The sequence below is a fragment of the Rattus norvegicus genome, chromosome 7 (assembly GCF_036323735.1).
Source record: "Rattus norvegicus strain BN/NHsdMcwi chromosome 7, GRCr8, whole genome shotgun sequence".
NCBI lineage: Eukaryota > Metazoa > Chordata > Mammalia > Rodentia > Muridae > Rattus > Rattus norvegicus.
The window spans coordinates 34,208,896-34,217,566 of record NC_086025.1 but is presented as its reverse complement, the minus strand read 5'-3'; positions in this window follow the sequence as shown (position 1 = coordinate 34,217,566).

Below are 8,671 nucleotides of genomic sequence, written 5' to 3'. Positions count from 1 at the left end.
CAGCATCTCAGGCCAAAGCATAGACTCATCTCTTTTCTCATGCCCCTTCTCGAAGGTCAGCCAAACCCGGGTTCATCTTCCAAACAGATCCATGGGCTAACCTCCTTCAGCATCGTTTCTGTGTAGACCCAGGCCAAAGCCAGCATCATTTCTGGCTTAGCAACGTAAACAGGCATCTGCATATTCTTCTCCTACCCATCCAAACACAATGCAATCAAGTCACGCCCCCTGGAGACCACTCTAATAGCTTTCTGTCTTGTCCAAAGTCAATGTGAATCTTGGGGCTGGAGAGATGGCTTGACTGTTAAACCTGCTTGCTGCTCTTGTAGCTGCAGGGCAGTAGCTCATAATCACCTGAGATCTCCAGATAACCCTAGGCACATAGACACACAGTGCATGGCAACAGTTTCTTTTGAGACAAGGTTCTATGTACCACATATTCCCCTGAAATTAGCTATACAGCCAAAGACGGTTTTGAACTCATGACCCTTCAACTTCTGTGTAAGTCACGGAACACAGAAAGATTTCACAACTCTTGCAAAGCTAAACATACCCGTCTCATTAGTATGCAAATCTATTTTAGTCTTTTATAAATGGTAAAATAATATACAAATGTGTATGCATATGTACCGAAGCATGACTTTGTATTTCTTCTTGACTTATTGTCATCGGATTTGTATATTTATATTATGTGCCTCTACACCAAGTGTTCTGTCAAAATGTCTCCGGTGAAAGGAGCTCATGAGTGGGAAAACTAAACAAGCCTGCTTTGCAGAAGTGGCAACCATGATCTCTATAGGCTCATGTCTAGTCTCTCTTGCTTGATTTGCTTCTCTGCTCGCTCTGGGACTTGACATTCACCTTCCTAAGCTGCGTCTCACTGCCCCGATTTACCCCCTTCATTCTTCACACTCTTCCTCCAATGTTACTTCCAACAAAAAGGCAGTCCTTCAGCCATGCACAAATAGGTAACTCAGCCAGCCCAACTCTAATTTCCCAGCACTCCATCCCGCTTTACTTCCCTATATTTCAGATGCCAGGCCCTGCAACATCTTTTCCTACTGCCCTGCTCCTTGCATTAGGAAGAGGTATTTGTCACTGAGGCATATCATCCAGGGGAATGGCGTCAAGAACACAGCAGATTTGTAAGAGATATTGTTAAATTAAAGCAGTAACATTTTCGATAGACACTTTAAAAACATTCCAGGTAGTCATAATAGTTTTAATAGTTCATGTGTGTTTTAAATTGATCTGCTCTCCTGGGCTTGTTGCTGATGATGTGGGAACAATAACTAAGCGCTTGTGGTCCTTATTAAATGAAGGGTCAGTGGTGATCATCTGGTGGCATTGTTTGGGTCTTCGTATACACAGAGGAGTTCTTCCCCAGCCATATTCTGGTTATTTATGATTGGGGTCAGGGATATAATGCAGCTCTTAGCTTTTCCTTTTCCTTGAGAGCGATTTATGTCACTGAAGGTTATTTAACTTTACAAAATATTTATGACTGGATGGGAATTTTCTAAGAATAGTAGGCCTTCTCTCCCTTGGTTACACTTTGTTTTGCACTGTCATATATGGTAGCTTGAAATGAGCTCTCTTCAGCGTGTAATGTATTTGTGGCAGATGGTGTGCTTGCATATGTGAACAAATGCCCTAAAAGTGTTTTTAAATAAGTGTGGGAATTCGAAATGACTACAGTGGCCTCCCAGCATCCCATAATCCTGGTGCTATGGAGAATGGCATCTGAAGGATACAGAGTTCTTACAAGTGTCCAGCGTGGCAGCCTAGGAAAAAGGCATGTCTGGAGTTGGGGATGAATAAGAAACATCTGGATAGAATGCTTTTAGATTCCTTGAGGGATTAGGTGTTCCTCAGTTTACACGAAGATAAGATAGTTACGTCCTGTGTCTACAGCAGCTGTAAAACTTTACTGAGGGAAGGAGTTCTTTGGCACAGTGTAATGGAGGAAAGAAAATGGGGGGTGGGGAATGGAAGGTAATAATGGAGACTCACAGAGAAGATCAGTTCTAAGTGGACACGGAGGCCTGGGTTATGCCAATTTATGCAATGAAGATGGCATAGCAGCCTCCATTGCTAGGTCAAGGTCTTAGTCAGAAATGGATTAAAAGACTATGTGAGCTGTGTTCCGGGAAGTCTAGATCCTCTGAAAAGGGCAGGAGGTGATTCAGGATAGCATAGAATCTGTGTGGGATCCACAAAAGACCAGAGTCAAACGATCTTCAGAATTTATGTAAACTATGTGTAGATCAAATTCCACTGTTGCTAAAAATAAAGCAAGAAAATTTTATAAAACTAAAATTTCAGCTAATAGTGGGATTATCCATCCTGCCGAAGGTATTTAAAATTAAGCCGCAGTGTCTGTAGATATGACATCACTAGGAGGCAGTGTCTGCCGATGTAATCGAGTTACTATGAGCTCAGAATGAATCAGAGTGACCTGTAGTCCAATGTATTCTTATAGACGTGGCGGAGAACATGCAGAAAGTCATGATGGTAATCTGTTTTAACCAAACTGTTTATCTCCTGATTGAAACATGGAAAGGTGACACGAAAGAGCTGGGTTTCTACAATCCCTTCCAAGGAGCTGACTGGACAACACTCCACTAGACCTCGGCTCTCCACAATAGTGTCTCGGTGTCTCACAATAGTGTAGAGCTGAGTCTAGATCCCAAGGCGGAAGAAGACATTCTAGATCCCAAACATAGCAATGGCTGAACCAGTACTTCATTTGAACTTTGTCATCTGAAATCATAAGAGAATAGATTTATTATTTAAAACTGCATAGCTTACATTGCTTTGTCACAAAGGGCTTAAAAAATCCATACAGTGATGGCTTTTGCAATGGGGGATGTTGCGGTAAAAATTTTAAAAAATGGCAGAATCGGTTCCTGTGCACTCTCCCTCAGCAGAGCCAAGGGGGTCTTGCACTCTTGTTGTTTCTCTGCCAGCTGCCTTCGCACACTGTCCCCTGGCTGGGTAAAATCAAAGCTCCAGAAACTTGTAATTTAGCAATTAGATTTATATGTTAAATATTTAATCCACAATATATCCACACAAAAAACTCACTGTCAATTAATAAATCGCCCACCTAGACAATATAAAATTGACCTAGAAAACCTGGATCAGAATCACCTTCCTCCTTTGTCTCCATCTTGATTTTTTTCCTCACTCCTTCCTAGACTTTTTCTGCCTACCCTTCCTTCTCCAATGGTAGGCTTCACCTTATCCTGGACCCACCTTGCTGCATAATGACATCATCCTAAAGGGGGATGTAGAAAGGAATGGTCCAATGGGAACCACACAAACTTCTTGCTGCCTTCTAGAAAGATTAGGAAGGGAGCAGTGACTTTCAACAGATCCAAGGCAGTAAACATTTAATACAGTTTTCCATGTGCAGTGGCATTAAGTATAAAATTGTTTTCTTTCTAGCTCATAACTAATTTTCCTAGCAATATGCATTATGATGTACATATCTGGTGTCTCTGATGGTCTTAGTCAACCCGTGTGAAAGCAACATTCAACAACCCAAAGGGGTCACAACCCACAGCTTAAGAACTGCTGGCCTAGGGCTGGAGAGATGGCTCAGCGGTTAAGAGCACCCGACTATTCTTCCAGAGATCCTGAGTTCAATTCCCAGCAACCACATGGTGGCTCACAACCATCTGTAAAGAGATCCGATGCCCTCTTCTGGTGTATCTGAAGACAGCTACAGTGTACTTATACATAATAAATGAATAAATCTTTAAAAAAAAAAAAAGAACTGCTGGCCTAGAGCAGCAATGTTTCTCTTCTTATCAGGAATGCAGAATCTCAGACTACAACCAAGGCCTGGAAAGAGGAATTTCCCTAGAGACTAAAGCCCAAGGATAATCACAATCTTTGCAAAGTTATCTCAGTTTTCCTCATCTCTGGGGCTCTGATACTTGTTTAAACACTGCATTAACTCGTTTACAACACATACCACATTATAACTGGGAAGTGAAATGTAAAAGCATCTGCTTCCCTTAGCTATGAAAATGATGAGTTAGGAAGGGATGGTGAGGAAGTTTATCTGAAAGAATAAGAACAGAAAGCTATGTTCGTATGTAAATGATGGGTTCTGAAGAGTCAGCTCTGCCTTTTAAGTAATAAGTTTACAAATAACTATAATTATAGGCAAGGTACGTTAGAGAATCTGATTGCAGATACCAAGCCAATGTTCTCTTCCCTCCTTTCTGTCTCAACACATCTCTCACCTGTGTGTCAGTTAAGCAACAGAGCAGCCCTAGACTTTCCTGTTATAAGAGATATGTTATACAATAGAGATCATTCAATTCTAGGGGAACAGAAAGCACGTCATTCAACGTCCAGCTCTTTGATGGAAAAAATCCTGTGACAGATATGGTTTTGAAAATGAAACCTCTTATCTATCCCCATCTCTGAATCTATTGGGACACACAGAGAAAGATGGGAAATGCTGGGTTGCCATGATGCCATGCACTGCAAATTCAAATGCATGCACCATATCTCCTTCAGATGGCGGTGAAGGTGAGTATAACTTCTGTATGGGTCACTATGCTCACAGCTGTGAGCAAATGCCTGACATGGAAGGCTAACCTGGCTCAGCGTTTGAAGGTTCAGACCATTTTGGCGGGGGTGGGGGTAGGATGGTGGTGGGAAACCGCTCCTGGCTGTTGGGAGACAGGAGCATGAGTCTACCTGTGCACATCAGGGAAGATCAGGAGTCAGACCGTACGAGAACAGAGCCAGACTCTAAACTTGAAGATTTCTTCTCGATCTGGACCCACCTCCAAAAGGCTACAGGACCTTCCCAAGGAGCCACTAGCTGGCAAGTGTTTATTATAAAAGCCAGCAGGGAACATTTTACACCCAATCATAACATTTCCCTTTAGGCTCATCTGTCAGGGGGAATTATTAAGGTTTAAGGCTCCCTCTTTAGGGTTACTTTCAGCTCTGAATAGCTCCTCCCCAACCAATCTGCTGATGATTCACTGTCATCTACCAGTCATTCTTGCTAACTGCCAGTTGTTCCATGGTTATCTCCCATGTTGCTTTGCACTTCTGCCATGATGACAGAAGGCAGCTGCTCGTCCAAATCACGACCGCGATTGGGTAGATCAGTATGCTGAAATGTTTTCTGATGCATTTCAATTGCTTTTGGTCAAATAGTTAATAAACTCCCAACATTCATCCAGATCTATTTAAACTATCGTATTAAATCATTATGACCTTACATTTCAAACCTTAAATCCCAGTGTCTCATCTAATTGTCATTACTACTACTACTACTACTACTACTACTACTACTACTACTACTACTACTATTATTATTATTATTATTTAGATTGTATGTCTACCAAAAGGCCTTGTGAGTGTATTTTTGTCTGGCTCTAGATCCACTCTGTGAAAGAAAAATTTACAGTCAATAAGAATGACTGACTATATTTACACAAAGCAATGATGCCAGTTAATTATGCTTATTTAAACTTTAATGTCTGGGGAGATGTTTCAGTAGTGAAATTCCTTGCCATGCAAACACAAAGGCCTGAGTTCAGATCCTCAGCACCAAATAAAAAGCTAGGAGTGGTGGCATGGACCTATAAGCCTAAGGCTAAGAGGCTGGTACAAGTTCATTGCGGACACTCACTCACCAGCCAGGCCATTCTACACTTCAAACTCCAAGGTTTCTGTCTTATAAATCAATCAATTAATTTATTTATTTATAGATGCAGGGTGGTGGACTGTGAGAGGAAGTCTGGTAGGGTCGAGCTAAGGTTAGAAGCCTCAGAGACCCTGAAGGGACGATAGTAGGAGCTTTCCCTGCTTCTGGAACCAGGCCCCTGTCGCATAGCTGAAGCCCCCCTGCAGCCCACCACAGAGAGGTTTGTGGCCATCAGTCATAGTAGGGGCAGCACCCCAAGCCCTGGCACATGTAGATGAGGTATCCTCAACCCCTCAGACAAAACCAATAGGGAGCATGTACTGTCATACCTCAACCCACCCCAAAACTAAATATAAAGATCCTATCCAAAGGAATAAAGTAAGAATTACTTCATTTTCTGAGAGCTTCTGTCATATGAGCTGTAACACTGATGCCAGGGAAGACACCTGCTCTCCTGAAACCAGAAACTCCTCCACACCACCTTGCTAGCTGGTCAGCCTCCTGCCAGCTCAGCATGGCCCATCTCAGAGCAGAGCTTCTGGCGCAACTTCTTGGAGCAACAGAAGGGAAGGCAGCCAAGGAGGCAGAGGTGGAGCAGCTGCAGCAGTGAAGGCAGGAGAGGTGATTCCCCCTCTCTGCTCCAATTCTCTCCCCTTCTCCCGAACCCTCACACCTGGCCTGTCCAGAGATCTCTGTGGAAAGCCTCCGGAACGCAGGCCCACAAATAACTACAGAAGATAACCAGTGATCGATAGAAAAGAAGTCCATTGTTACCACTTCGTCTCCATGTGTATATGCAAGGGACAGTGCACATGAGCATCCAACACAGAAAGTAAATAAATGAGTAGATGAATTATATTTAATTCTATCATTTAACTGTAGTATAACATGCCTAATGTCCTATAGGTATATGTAGTTGGAGGATACTAGAGAGGGTAATGAAAATATAGAACATCTTAAAATTGAATGATGTCATTTAAAAAATTGTCAACAAACCCATGGTTTCTGCTGTAAAGTAATGCTAATTCAAGCCTGTGGTCTGTTAGTTTACTGTAAAGGCTATTGCTATCTTGGGGTTACTTTGAAATGAGTACATACTTTGCTAAAGCACCAGAAAGAAACACCGTGGGAAGTTTACCTTTTGTGTTTATAGCTGTAACCTATAGGCTTATTGCTTGATGTCATTGGAACTTCCTGTCTCATAGAGAAAAGGAATGATAAATGCTGATATGTGGTCCATACAAGCTACTGTAAGTATTGACTATGGCACTGGTAGTAAGTATTTAAGATATGATATGCAGTAAATAACTATATCCTTGTGCTTTCAAGTATGATTTTATCATGATTATTAAACGATGAAGAAGTGTCAGATTCTTGGATTTGAGATGCTTCAGCAGGAAAAGACACAAGTTACCCAAGCCTGGTGACCTTAGTTCAATTCCCAGAACATGTCAAAAAAAGGAAAAAGACTGCACAAAGTTGTCTTCTGGTCTTTACATGTGCACCATGAAAACTCTGGTCCACCACCCCGGAAACACACACACACACACACACACACACACACACACACACACACACACACTAAATACATAAGCATACATGTTATACATAAAATAGTTCTTTGTTTAGGAATGGAGTCCATGAGGATCTCCCCATTTCTGTTTCATCGTGTCTATTGGTGACATTGTCCAGGTCTTCTTGTTTAGGTTGAAGAATCACCGGTAAAATTCACCTTTTATTTATAATAAACACAATCTCACATAATATTTCCGTGTTTCTAGCCTTAATACTCTTTCTGGCCCCTCTTCTTCAATGTTCTCTGAAAATTAGGAGCATTATAGATATATCCACTGATACTGTGTTCTTTAAAATCAGATGATCTCTGCATTGTGACTAGTCCTGGTTTTCTGTATTGATCTTTCATTGTTGCAAAGAGACACTTTTCCAGTAAGGATTGGGAACTATGCTTGTCTATGGGTATAAGAATAAACATTTAAAATAAAGTGAGGAATTTCGCTAGTTTATTAAAGTGGTGATAATAGATTCTCCTCTAAGGCCTGTGACATCACAAGTCATTGAGTCACATGTACTTGACTACATTTCCAGTGTTCATCACAATTCCCTCCTGTGATGTGTTCCTTAACTCCGTTCAGATGTTGGTTACCACTAAGCTATGAATACAGACATTGTGCTTTCAGGGACATCTTGGAATCCTAGTTGTTATAGTTAATGGATTTCACAGCTGGGTGAGACTTTTATTTCCCGCCCCCTGGGAGCGTCCAAAGCACTTTGTAGGACTATGAAAGTAGTATTCAGGGAGTAGGCATTGAGGTCTGATACAGCTCTGGACCTCCAAGTCTTGTGTCTGAACACATGAAGTTTTCAACATGAGGGGTTTACTTTTAAAGTCTCCAAGGCAACTGAGGGGAGTGAATTGTTTTGGAGACGCATGTATTCTCCTGACCAGCAACCTTAAGGAGTTTCTTATGCCTGGTATTGAGATGAATATTAGATAGTTTATGGCTCTGGAGGAGAGCATTATCAGTGTAAGAGGTTCAACTACATATATGTGTGTGTGTGTGTGTGTGTGTGTGTGTGTGTGTGTGTGTCTAATTCTAAATGAGTCAAAAACATCAATGTGAAACTTGAAACACAAACAAGTAGGAGAAAACAAAGGGAGGGTCCTATAAGACATAAGCAAAGAAAAGTGTATCTGAATAGGACTCTATTTGCTCTGGAATAAGGCTAGCAATTAACCTCATAAAAATAAACAGGGGTTTGCATGGCTACAGAGACATGAGTTGAGTGAAGAGGAAGCCCACAAATTCAGGAAAGTAAAAGGAGACCATGCCAATCACGGGGAGGAGCGCTTGAAAGGGCACTAATTGGACACAAATGAATTGAAGGGGGAAATTGACAAATTGGAGGGGGCATGGTCATCGGGGGAGATAGGAATATAGAAGGAGAGGAAAGGAAGAGAGACAATAG